This window comes from Pristiophorus japonicus, unplaced genomic scaffold, assembly GCF_044704955.1.
Source record: "Pristiophorus japonicus isolate sPriJap1 unplaced genomic scaffold, sPriJap1.hap1 HAP1_SCAFFOLD_190, whole genome shotgun sequence".
Taxonomy (NCBI): domain Eukaryota; kingdom Metazoa; phylum Chordata; class Chondrichthyes; family Pristiophoridae; genus Pristiophorus; species Pristiophorus japonicus.
In genome coordinates this window covers 598,932-613,159 of record NW_027251590.1, presented here as the reverse complement: position 1 = coordinate 613,159, position 14,228 = coordinate 598,932, and the positions used below count along the sequence as shown (strand labels likewise).

Sequence of the window (14,228 nt, the reverse complement as noted above, 5' to 3'; positions counted from 1 at the left end):
GACACAGCACAGCGTATGTTTGAATCGAAGTTGAATAATGTTACATGAATCTGGAATGTTAAACTCTAGTCCAGTTATGGGACTTACTAACAGCAGCAGAAACAAACACCAACGGGCAGAATGAATCTGATTCAGTCCTGCATGTGATTAACAGCAGCACCCAAACCCTGTAGTCACAGGTGAATGCACTGGGTGTGGGGAGGTGGATAATGTCCACTGTTTTATATCGGGGTCTGGGGTCACACTCGGTGTGTGTGAAGCCAGTGTCCCCTCGGGGTTTATTGACCTGCTCCCTCCAGCCTCCTCCTGTCTACTCTCGCCGCTCTATCTCCCACAGCCCCCGATGGCCGTGCATGCTCAGCACATACTGCCCGGCAATCAGCCTGGGCTGGGCCTGCGTGCTGAGTTCCTCTGATTCACATCGGGCTCATTCTGCAATAAACACGCTGGCAATACTCAGCAGGCCAGGCAGTATCTGTGGACAGAGAAACAGAGTTAACATGACAGGTCGATGACCTTTCATTAGAACTCGAAAACGTTGGAGCTGTAACAGATTTTAAGCAAGTGTAGGGAATTCGGGAAGAGGAGGAAAGAACAAAAGGGAAGGTCTGTGATAGGACAGAAGGCAGGCGGGATTAAATTACAAAAGGTATGATGGTATGATAGCAAAAAGCAAAGGGAGCTGGTAATGGGGCAAGTAAGGAAACAAGTGATGAGTCTAGAAGTGTAACTGGGATCTCCATATCCCTTGATTCCCCTAGACTTCAAAAATCTATCCATCTCAGCCTTGAATATATTCAGCCACTCGGCATCCACAGTCCTCTGGGGCAGAGAATTCCAAAGAATCACAACCCTCCGAGTGAAGAAATTCCTCATCTCTGACTGAAATGGCTGACCCCTTGTCCTGAGACTGTGACCACCAGTTCCAGAAACTCCAGCCGGGGGAAACAACCCCTCAGCATCAACCCTGTCAATTCCCTTCAGAATCTTGTATGTTTCAATGAGATCACCTCTCATTCTTCTAAACTCCAGAGAGTGTAGGCCTGTTATACACAATTTCTCGTCATATGACAGCCCTCTCATCCCAGGAATCAATCCAGTGAGCCTCCGTTGTATCGCCTCCAAGGCAATATATCCTTCCTTAGATAAGGAGACCAAAACTGTGCACAGTACTCCAGGTGTGGTCCCACCAAGGCCCTGTACAATTGTAGCAAGACTTCCTTATTCTTATACTCCAACCCCTTGCAATAAAGGACAACATACCATTTGCCTTCCTTATTGCTTGCTGTACCTGCATACTCACTTTGTGTTTCTTGCACAAATCTAACTGAATACCAACATTTAAAAGTTTCTCACAATTTAAAAAAGTGTTTTTTTTATTCTTCCTACCAAAATGAATAACCTCACATTTCTCTACATTATACTCCATCTGCCACCTTACTGCTCACTCACTTAGTCTATCTATTTCCCTTTGCAGGTGCTTTGTGTTCTCATCACAACTTACTGTCCCGCCGAGCTTTGTATCGTCAGCAAACTTGGATACATTACACTTGGTCCCTTCATCTAGGTCATTAATATAGATTGTAAAAAGCTGAGACCCGAGCACTGATCCTTGTGGCACCCCAGTAGTTACAGCCTGCCAAACTGAAAAAGACCCGATTATCCCTACTCTGTTTTTTGTCCGTTATCCAATTCTCAATCCATCATAATATATTACCTCCAGTCCCATGAGCCTTTTTCTTGTGTAATAACCTTTTATGTGGCATCTTATCGCATGCCTTATGGAAATCCAAATATATTACATCCACTGGTTCCCCTTTATCTATCCTGCTAGTTACATTCTCAAAACGTCTAATAAATTTGTCAAACACAATTTCCCTTTCATAAAACCATGTTGACTCTGCCTAATCATGTTATGATTACCTGCCGCTGTTATTCCAGTTCTCCTGCATGCCTCTATTATTATTACTCTACATCGTGGCTCTGCCAGTAATCAATCGGAACATGTTTCTGGTATTCTTACAGTAGATCCTGCTTCTGTTAATGTGACACCAGCAGAAATGACAGGCCATGCAGATCATATATTGACTGCTTGGTTTTTGGCAGAGGGTGGTTGTAGTCGCGTTTATTAAGACCAATCCTTACTTCAGGGTGTGATTAATGGTCTCCTGAAAGGAGGGAGTTTGACACTTCGGGACTTCATTGGAAATGATTTCCTGCCATATTGATTCTTTTTTAATTTATCTGCGCTGCTGTGAAAAGGCAAAACAATTTTACTTGAGCAAGAGGGTGGCTGCTCTTGGACACCACCTGGGAGTAACGTCAAGTTATTGGCACAGTCATGGGAGCATCTTGGTGACTGCTGCTATTGATTAAAAGATGGGGGGTGGTTGATGAAGCATCTAAACTTCTATTGTCTTTTGATAGATAGAAAAAAAATAATAGAATTGAAAAGTAGGGAAGTTAGGCTAAACCTGTATCGAACTTTGGTTAGACCACACAGAGTACTGTGTCATCTTTCAGTTATTGTGCCAAATATTGTTTCTACTATTATCACAAAGATTGTTTCTCCCTCGTCCCGGCCCCAGTTATTCCTGCACTAGACCGTTCCCACAAATGTTGGAAGAGGTTGAGGAGGAAACAGTGAAGGGAACAGTCAAAAGAAAGAAGACTGTGGAAACAGAATAGTGCACAATTCTCTGGAGAGTAACAAGTATTTCATTCTTTTCAAATGAGGGAACTATTCGGTCAGAGAATTACAGGTTTATTAACCAGGTCCAGGTAGTTTTATTTTTACCATCACTTGCACCAATAATCCCACCCCCCAGGTGTATATCAGGGGATTGTGTGTGATGGTGATGTGATCACTGGACAATAAAGCTCAGAGACTGGTGGGGGGCTGCTCATTATCCTCGGTGTGATTTAATCCCCTTTTCCACTGAATACTGCGGACAGACATGGTCACCTTGGTAACGGAATGGTCAGTGTGACATCACGTTCTAAACAAGAGCAGGCTAGACAATGTGTTATCAATAAATGGTCATGATATTAAACACTCTGCAATTATATTTTGAATAAAACAAAATAAAATGGTGAAAGATAACTGGTGAGGTTAATCAGTTATTTTTGCAGAATGCACTTGCAAACATTAAGAATGATGAACTTTGTATACCCACACATCACACATATATAGAGCGAGGTGTGTGCTTTTTTTCAGTTGTTCCTCTTAACCAGACGACAGTTAGTGAACCCGGCGGACATTAGGACCCAGCGGCCGGCCATCCGGTGGTGCTGTGAGGTCATGGTTCCAGGCTCTGACACAATCAGTGGGCCAGGCAAAGCTCAATGGAAAATACAGCAGGAAAAACAACACTTAGCATTAAAATCTGTGAGCAATTAGCACAGGACAACACAAGTGTGAATTAGTGACCTTTAACACACACAGTGCCACTAAGTAGTGCAAAGTGTAGTGAATTGCTCCCCTTCAGTCCTGTCCCTCAATCCCAGTCCATCTCTGGGAGATTGTTACAAGATTCACCCCATCCTCTCAACACAAGTATTACCCACACAATACCAGATCTATTATACACTGCCCGCAACTCTTGATAGCTATTAACAAGCATAAACCTGCTTCTAAGTTTAAAAAAAAACGATTGCATCCTCTCACACACACAAATATATATCTTTACGAACATCAATATTTATCTATTCCTCTATCTATCATCTATCTCTCTATATTACAGACGCAAGGTCTAGTGCGGTATTAGCGGAGACAGATTCTATTGTAATATGAAGTGAGAAAGGGAATTGTGTCAAGTAAACAGAGTCAAGTCCTCGTATAATATAAAGAGAGTCAGGGTCTCGTGTAATATAAACAGAGACAGGGTCTAGTGTAATATAAACAGGGACAGGACCTAGTGTAATATAAACAGAGACAGGACCTAGTGTAATATAAACAGGGACAGGGTCTAGTGTAATATAAACAGAGACAGGGTCTAGTGTAATATAAACAGAGACAGGGTCTAGTGTAATATAAACAGAGACAGGGTCTAGTGTAATATAAACAGGGACAGGGTCCAGTGTAATATAAACAGAGACAGGGTCTAGTGTAATATAAACAGGGACAGGGTCCAGTGTAATATAAACAGAGACAGAGTCTAGTGTAATATAAACAGGGACAGGATCTAGTGTAATATAAACAGAGACAGGCCCATTTAAATTGATGTGGTCAGGTATTCAATTTGCTAGTAACTCTAATCTTGGATTTAAAAGGAGGGGAGAGCTGTGTTTAAATCAAATAGTCTCTTTGGAGATTCGCTGAGAGAAGGACGTAGTCAGCTTGAAACTCTGAAAGCGAAAAAATTGGTTAGGAATTTGGACCAATATCGACTCCCACAGGGAGGGTGATTTCTGTAATAAGGAAGGAACTCGGCAAGATTTGAAATGTTTTAACAAAGGATTTGAGGGACTCTTACATTTGGGATCTTTATTTTGTCCACTCGAGGAGTTAGATAAGACAATCTCCTGTGAATATAGAGTTGTATTATTAGCCCATGATCTGTTTACTTGTTCATCTTCTGTTCAATACTGTTATGTATTGATGTGTGTATCGTCCTGGTACCTTAAATGTATAATAAGCACAATGGTACACCACAGAGGGCGCTGTGATGGGAGACCTGAAAGTTCCTGCAGGAGGCAGTATAAAAAGCTGACCACCACACCTGAGAGTCACTCTGGAGCTGATCAATAAAGGACCAAGGTCACAGCAGTTACTACAACACCAGACCGTGTGGAGTCAGTGATTTGTGTGCTGCATACACCACAAATACATTTGCTGAGTAAATTTAAAACCAGGTTTGCAGACGTGGTGCTCTATTCACACATCGAAAGTGAGAGAGATGCTGTGGGGCAAACGTTAAGTCCAGTAGCTGAAAGAAATTAACTGACTGGGTTAAATGATCCTGAGTGTGTGAAGGAATGTTGTATAGAACCTAGAATTGTCTGTTCTGAATTTCTATCCTGTACTTAGTGATGACTTTTGTAAACTTCTTTTACAGGGTATTAGAAGGGGAGGATTTACAGACAGGAAACTCAAACCAAACAGCATGTCAAGATCTGACAAAGTCACTCGATTCATCAGGACCTGAATATCATTGGCCTTTGACTGTGGAAGGAGAAATGTTTATCTGTTCTGTCTGTGAGAAACATAGAAACATAGAAAATAGGTGCAGGAGTAGGCCATTCGAGCCTGCATCGCCATTCAATGAGTTCATGGCTGAACACGCAACTTCAGTACCCCATTCCTGCTTTCTCACCATACCCTTTGATCCCCCTAGTAGTAAGGACTTCATCCAACTCCTTTTTAAATATATTTAGTGAATTGGCCTCAACAACTTTCTGTGGTAGAGAATTCCACAGGTTCACCACTCTCTGAGTGAAGAAGTTTCCCCTCATCTCGGTCCTAAATGGCTTACCCCTTATCCTTAGACTGTGACTCCTGGTTCTGGACTTCCCCAACATTGGGAACATTCTTCCTGCATCTAACCTGTCTAACCCCGTCAGAATTTTAAACGTTTCTATTGAGGTCCCCTCTCACTCTTCTGAACTCCAGTGAATGCAAGCCCAATTGATCCAGTCTTTCTTGATATGTCAGTCCCGCCATCCCGGGAATCAGTTTGGTGAACCTTCGCTGCACTCCCTCAATAGCAAGAATGTCCTTCCTCAAGTTAGGAGACCAAAACTGTACACAATACTCCAGGTGTGGCCTCACCAAGGCCCTGTACAACTGTAGCAACACCTCCCTGCCCCGTACTCAAATCTCCTCGCTATGAAGGCCAACATGCCATTTGCTTTCTTAACCGCCTGCTGTACCTGCATGCCAACCTTCAATGACTGATGTACCATGACACCCAGGTCTCTTTGCACCTCCCCTTTTCCTAATCTGTCACCATTCAGATAATAGTCTGTCTCTCTGTTTTTACCACCAAAGTGGATAACCTCACATTTATCCACATTATACTTCATCTGCCATGCATTTGCCCACTCACCTAACCTATCCAAGTCACTCTGCAGCCTCATAGAATCCTCCTCGCAGCTCACACTGCCACCCAACTTAGTGTCATCCGCAAATTTGGAGATACTACACTTAATCCCTTCGTCTAAATCATTAATGTACAGTGTAAACAGCTGGGGACCCAGCACAGAACCTTGCGGTACCCCACTAGTCACTACCTGCCATTCTGAAAAGTACCCATTTACTCCTACTCTTTGCTTCCTGTCTGACAACCAGTTCTCAATCCACGTCAGCACACTACCCCCAATCCCATGTGCTTTAACTTTGCACATTAATCTCTTGTGTGGGACCTTGTCGAAAGCCTTCTGAAAGTCCAAATACACCACATCAACTGGTTCTCCCTTGTCCACTCTACTGGAAACATCCTCAAAAAATTCCAGAAGATTTGTCAAGCATGCTTTCCCTTTCACAAATCCATACTGACTTGTACCTATCATGTCACCTCTTTCCAAATGCGCTATGACATCCTTAATAATTGATTCCATCATTTTTATAATATAAAGGATTTCAAACATCAGTGAGACTGGAAAAGCACCGAGACACACACACCCGAGTGAGAGTGCTCCAGAGCTTTAACCAGTTACACAGCCTGAAAAAACATCGCACCATTCACAGCGGGGAGAAACCGTACACGTGTTGTGTGTGTGGACCAGGCTTCAACTGATCATACAACCAGAAAAGACACAAGGACACCCGCACCATGGAGAAACCGTGGAAATGTGGGGACTGTGGGAAGGGATTCAGATCACCGTCTACGCTGGAAATTCATTGACGATTTCACACCGGGGAGAGGCCGTTCACCTGCCCTGTGTGTGGGAAGGGATTTACTCATTCATCCAACCTTCGGAGACACCAACTAATTCACACCGGGGAGAGGCCGTTCACCTGCCCTGTGTGTGGGAAGGGATTTACTCATTCATCCAACCTTCGGAGACACCAACTAATTCACACCGGGGAGAGGCCGTTCACCTGCCCAGTGTGTGGGAAGGGATTTACTCATTCATCCAACCTTCGGAGACACCAACTAATTCACACCGGGGAGAGGCCGTTCACCTGCCCAGTGTGTGGGAAGGGATTTACTGTGCTAGCCGGTCTCCAGAAACACCAGCGAATCCACACTGGGGAGAGGCTGTTCACCGGCTCGGTGTGTGGAAAAGGATTCACTCAATCAACGGGCCTGTTGGCACACAACAAGGTGGTTCACACTGAGGAGAGGCAGTTCACTTGCTCCGAATGTGGGAAGGGATTCGCTCTGTCATCCACTCTTCTAATACATCAGCGAGTTCACAGAGAGAGGTCGTTTAGCTGCTCTGTCTGTGGGAAGGGATTCGCTCTGTTGGTCTGTCTCCAGAAACACCAGCGAGTTCACACTGGGGAGAGGCCGTTGAATTGCTCCAAATGTGGGAAGAAATTCACTCAGTCATCCCACCTGCTGGTACACAACAAGCGAGTTCACACTGGGGAGAGGCCATTCCCTTGCTCCGTGTGTGGGAAGGGATTCGCTCTGTCATCCCATCTGCTGAGACACCAACAAGTTCACAACTAACGGCAGGGGTTGGATTCTGCTGTTAATTACACCCAAGGCAGAACTATGTTCATTCTGGAAGTTGGGATTTGTTTTTGCCAATGTTAGTAACCCTATAACTGGGCTATAGTTTGATAATATGTATAAATGTCAAATCAATCAGCTTTCTTTTAAACACCGTGTGCCTAGTCCTTGATATTTCAGTGATAAGAATCAAAGAAACCTTGGTGACTTGCTGCTACAGACACAATGGTCCTCATGTTTTTATCCAAGACAGGCCTCAGCTCATCCATTTGTTCCCATTGCTGATGCAGTGGTCCAGAGGTGCTGGGTATCAGGAGCAGTATCGAGGGATGGGTGGGACAGTAAGCTGTGAGGAGAACACAAAGCATCTGCAAAGGGATATGGACAAGTTAAGAGAGTGGCCAATAAGGTGCCAGATGGAGCATAATGTGGGGAACTGTGAGGTTATTCACTTTATTAGGAAGGACAGAAAAACAGAATATTTTAAATTGTGAGAAAATGTCAAATGTTTGGTGTTCAGAGAGTTTTGGGTTTCCTCGTACAAGAAACACACAGTTAGCATACAGGTACAGCAAGCCATTAGGAAGGTGAATGGCATGTTGGCCTTTATTGCAAGGGGCTTGGAGTACAAGAGTAAGGAAGTCTTACTACAATTGTACAGGGCTTTGGTGAGACCACAGAGGCGGTGCAACGAAGGTTCACTAGATTGATCCCTGGGATGAGACGGTTGTTCTATGAGGAGAGATTGAGTAGATTATACTCTCTGCAGTTTAGATGAATGAGAGGGGATCTCATTGATAAGGGGGATTGACAGGGTAGATGCTGAGAGGTTGCTTCCCCTGGCCGGAGAGTCTAGAAATAGGGGGCATAGTCTCAGGATAAGGGGTAGGCCATTTCAGACCAAGTTGAGGAGGAATGTCTTCACTCAGGGGGTTGTGAATCTTTGGAATTTTCTGCCTGAAAGGACTGTGGATGTCGAGTGATTGAGTATATTCAAGGCTAAGATAGATAGGTTTATGGACTCTAGGGGAATCACGGGACTATGGGGAACAGGCGGAAAAGTGGAGTTGAGGTCGATGATCAGCCATGATATCAAGTGACGGAGCAGGCTCAAAGTGCTGTATGGCCTACTCCTGCTTCCAATTCTTATGCTCTTATGTTCTTAAATTGTTTCCAGAGGCTGAAGGGTCTGTAACTAGAGGACACAGATTTAACTAGCACAATAATCAGAGGCAAAATGAGTAAATAAATACACAACGAGCTGTTATGATCTGGAATACACGGCCTGAAAGGGTGTCGGGGGCTGATTCAGTAATAAGTTTCAGCAGGGAATTAGGTCAATACTTGAATTGGAAAAAAATGTAGTGATATTGGGAAAGCGCAGGGGGCGTGGGGCTAATTGGTTAGATCTTTCAAATGAGTGCGAGCACAGGCAGCAGTGGGCTGAATATACACGTTATGTACTGTATCATTCTTTGATTCTGTGACTCTATAACTACATCATGTCCCTGTTTATATTACACTAGACCCTGTCCCTGTTTATATTACACTCGGCCTTGTATCTGTTTATATTACACTAGACCCTGTCTCTGTTTATATTACACTAGACCCTGTCCCTGTTTATATTACACTAGACTCTATCTCTGTTTATATTACATTCGGCCTTGTCTCTGTTTATATTACACTAGACCCTGTCTCTGTTTATATTACACTAGACCCTGTCTCTGTTTATATTACACTAGGCCCTGTCTCTGTTTATATTACACTAGACCCTGTCTGTTTATATTACACTAGACCCTGTCTCTGTTTATATTACACTAGACCCTGTCTCTGTTTATATTACACTAGACCCTGTCTCTGTTTATATTACACTAGACCCTGTCTCTGTTTATATTACACTAGGCCCTGTCTCTGTTTATATTACACTAGGCCCTGTCCCTGTTTATATTACACTAGGCCCTGTCTCTGTTTATATTACACTAGGCCCTGTCCCTGTTTATATTACACTAGACCCTGTCTCTGTGTATATTACACTAGGCCCTGTCTCTGTGTATATTACACTAGGCCCTGTCTCTGTGTATATTACACTAGGCCCTGTCTCTGTGTATATTACACTAGGCCCTGTCTCTGTGTATATTACACTAGGCCCTGTCTCTGTGTATATTACACTAGGCCCTGTCTCTGTGTATATTACACTAGACCCTGTCCCTGTTTATATTACACTAGACCCTGTCCCTGTGTATATTACACTAGACCCTGTCTCTGTGTATATTACACTAGGCCCTGTCTCTGTGTATATTACACTAGACCCTGTCTCTGTGTATATTACACTAGACCCTGTCTCTGTGTATATTACACTAGACCCTGTCTCTGTGTATATTACACTAGGCCCTGTCTCTGTGTATATTACACTAGGCCCTGTCTCTGTGTATATTACACTAGACCCTGTCTCTGTTTATATTACACTAGGCCCTGTCTCTGTTTATATTACACTAGGCCCTGTCTCTGTTTATATTACACTAGGCCCTGTCTCTGTTTATATTACACTAGGCCCTGTCTCTGTTTATATTACACTAGGCCCTGTCTCTGTTTATATTACACTAGGCCCTGTATGACACGGGGCCCTGTCATTGGATTCAGAAGAAGGAGAGGTGATCTTATCGAAATATAAAAGATAATGAGGGAGCTTGACAAGGTGGATGCAGAGAGGATATTTCCATTTATAGGGGAAACTAAAACTCGGGGACATAGTCTCAGAATAAGGGGCTGCCCATTTAAAACTGAGATGAGGAGGAATTTCTCTCAGAGGGATGCAAATCTATGGAATTCTCTGACCAGAGCGCTGTGGAGGCTAAATCATTGAATATATTTAAGGTGGAGATGGACAGATTTTTGAGTCATAAGGGAATAAAGGGTTACAGGGAGTGGGCAGGGAAGCAGAGCTGAGTCCATGATCAGATCAGCCATGATCTTATTAAATGGGGAGCAGGCTTGAGGGACCAGGTGGCCTACATAGAAACATAGAAAATAGGTGCAGGAGTAGGCCATTCGGCCCTTCGAGCCTGCACCGCCATTCAATAAGATCATGGCTGATCATACAACCTCAGTAGCCCGCCCCTGCCTTCTCTCCATACCCTCTGATCCCTTTAGCCGCAAGGGCCACATCTAACTACCTTTCGAATATGTCCAACGAACTGGCCTCAACAACTTTCTGTGGTAGAGAATTCCACAGGTTCACAACTCTCTGGGTGAAAAAGTTTCTCCTCACCTTGGTCCTAAATGGCTTACCTCTTATCTTTAGACTGTGACCCCTGGCTCTGGACTTCCCCAACATCGCGAACATTCTTCCTGCATCTAACCTGTCCAGTCCCGTCAGAATTTTATAAGTTTCTATGGGATCCCCTCTCATTCCTCTAAATTCCAGTGAGTATAAGCCTAGTCGATGCAGTCTTTCCTCATGTCAGTCCTGCCATCCCGGCAATCAGTCTGGTGAACCTTTGCTGCACTCCCTCAATATCAAGCACGTCCTTCCTCAGATTAGGAGACCAAAACTGCACACAATACTCAAGGTGTGGTCTCACCAAGGCCCTGTACAGTAAGACCTCCCTGTTCCTATGCTCAAATCCCCTCACTATGAAGGCCAGCATGCCATTTGCTTTCTTTACTGCCTGCTGTACCTGCATGCCAACCTTCAATGACTGATGTACCATGACACCCAGGTCTCGTTGCACCTCCCCTTTTACTAGTCTGTCACCATTCAGATGATGATCTGCCTTCCTGTTTTTGCCCCCAAAGTGGATAACCTCACATTTATCCACATTATACTGCATCTGCCATGCATTTGCCCACTCACCTAACCTGTCCAAGTCACCCTGCAGCCTCTTAGCATCCTCCTCACAGCTCACACCACCACCCAGCTTAGTGTCATCTGCAAACTTGGAGATATTACATTCAATTCCTTCATCTAAATCATTAATGTATATTGTAAATAGCTGGGGTCCCAGCACTAAACCCTGCGGCACCCCACTAGTCATTGCCTGCCATTCTGAAAAGGACCCGTTTATTCCCACTCTGTTTCCTATCTGCCAACCAGTTCTCTATCCACATCAATACATTACCCCCAATCCCATGTGCCTTAATTTTGCACACCAATCTCGTGTGTGGGACCTTGTCAAAAGCCTTTTGAAAGTCCAATACACCACATCCACTGGTTCTCCCTTGTCCACTCTACTAATTACATCCTCAAAAAATTCCAGAAGATTTGTCAAGCATGATTTCCCTTTCATAAATCCATGCTGACTTGGACCAATCCTGTCACTGCTTTCCAAATGCGCTGCTATTTCATCCTTAATAATTGATTCCAACATTTTCCCCACTACTGATGTCAGGCTAAACGGTCTATAATTACCCGCTTTCTCTCTCCCTCCCTTTAGCTACCCTCTAGTCCATAGGAACTGATCCAGGATCGACAGACTGTTGGAAAATGATCACCAATGCATCCACTATTTCTAGGGCCACTTCCTTAAGTACTCTGGGATGTAGACTATCAGGCCCCAGGGATTTATCGACCTTCAATTGCATCAATTTCCCTAACACAATTTCCCGCCTAATAAGGATATCCTTCAGTTCCTCCTTCTCACTAGACACTCGGTCCCCTAGTACTTCCGGAAGGTTATTTGTGTCTTCCTTCGTGAAGACAGAACCAAAGTATTTGTTCAGTTGGTCTGCCATTTCTTTGTTCCCCATTATAAATTCACCTGAATCCGACTGCAAGGGACCTACGTTTGTCTTCACTAATCTGTTTCTCTTCACATATCTATAGAAGCTTTTACAGTCAGTTTTTATGTTCCCGGCATGCTTCTTTTCGTACTCTATTTTCCCCCTCCTAATTAAACCCTTTGTCCTCCTCTGCTGAATTTTAAATGTCTCCCAGCCCTCAGGTTTGTTACTTTTTCTGGCCAATTTATATGCCTCTTCCTTGGTTTTAACACTATCCTTAATTTCCCTTGTTAGCCACGGTTGAGCCACCTTCCCCGTTTTATTTTTGCTCCAGACAGGGATGTACAATTGCTCAAGTTCATCCATGTGATCTTTAATGTTTGCCATTGCCTATCCACCGTCAACCCTTTAAGTATAATTTGCCAGTCTATTCTAGCCAATTCACGCCTCATACCATCGAAGTTACCTTTCCTTAAGTTCAGGACCCTAGTTTCTGAATTAACTGTGTCACTCTCCATCTTAACAAAGAATTCTACCATGTTATGGTCACTCTTCCCCAAGGGGCCTTGCACAACAAGATTGTTAATTAGTCCTCTCTCATTACACATCACCCAGTGCAGGATGGCCAGCTCCCTAGTTGGTTCCTCGACATATTGGTCTAGAAAACCATCCCCAATACACTCCAGGAAATCCTCCTCCACCGCATTGCTACCAGCTTGGTTAGCCCAATCAATAAGTAGATTAAAGTCACCCATGATAACTACTGTACCTTTTATTGCACACACTCCTTATTTCTTGTTTGATGCTGTCCCCAACCTCAATACTACTGTTTGGTGGTCTGTACACAACGCCCACTAGCGTTTTCTGCTCTTTGGTATTCCGTAGCTCCACCCATACCGATTCCACATCATCCAAGCTAATGTCCTTTCTTACTATTGCATTAATTTCTTCTTTAACCAGCAATGCCACCCCGCCTCCTTTTCCTTTCTGTCTATCCTTCCTGAATGTTGAATAACCTGGATGTTGAGTTCCCAGCCTTGGCCACCCTGGAGCCATGTCTTCTTGATGCAAATTACATCATACCCGTTAACTGCTATCTGCACAGTTAGTTCATCCACCTTATTCCGAATACACCTCACATTGAGGCACAGAGCCTTCAGGCTTTTCTTTCAAACACACTTTGCCCTTTTAGAATTTTGGTGTAGAGTGGCCCTTTTTGCCTTAGGTTTCTCTGCCCTCTATTTTTACTTTCTTTTTTCTATCTTTTGCTTCTGCCCCCATTCTACTTCCCTCTGTCTCCCTGCATCGGTTCCCATCCCCCTACCATATTAGTTTAACCCCTCCCCCACAGCACCAGCAAACACTCCCCCAGGACATTGATTCCGGTCCTGCCCAGGTGCAGACCGTCCAGTTTGTACTGGTCCCATCTCTCCCAGAACCAGTTCCAATGTCCCAGGAATTTGAATCCCTCCCCTGTGCACCACTCCTCAAGCCGACAGCAGCAAGTCACCAAGGCTTCTTCGACAGCACCTTCCAAACCCACAACCTCTTCCGTTAGAAGGACAAGGACAGCAGGTGCATGGGAATACCGGCACCTCCAAGTTCCCCTCCAAGTCACGCAGCATCCTGACCTCAGCACTGAGGGAGCACCTTCACCACATCGACTGTATGTTGCCTCCCTGGTGCAAGGGTCAAGGATGTCTTGGAGCGGGTGCAGGACATTCTAAAAAGGGAGGGAGAACAGCCAGTTGTCGTGGTGCACATTGGTACCAACGACATAGGTAAAAAAAAAAGGGATGAGGTCCTACGAAACGAATTTAAGGAGCTAGGAGCTAAATTAAAAAGTAGGACCTCAAAAGTAGTAATCTCGGGATTGCTACCAGTGCC

At 44.2% G+C, this 14,228-nt stretch overlaps 1 pseudogene; it reads left to right on the top strand.

Annotated features, from left to right (window-relative positions):
* Positions 1-14,228, top strand: part of LOC139243879 (zinc finger protein 208-like) — an 89,620-nt pseudogene that overhangs the window by 46,154 nt on the left and 29,238 nt on the right.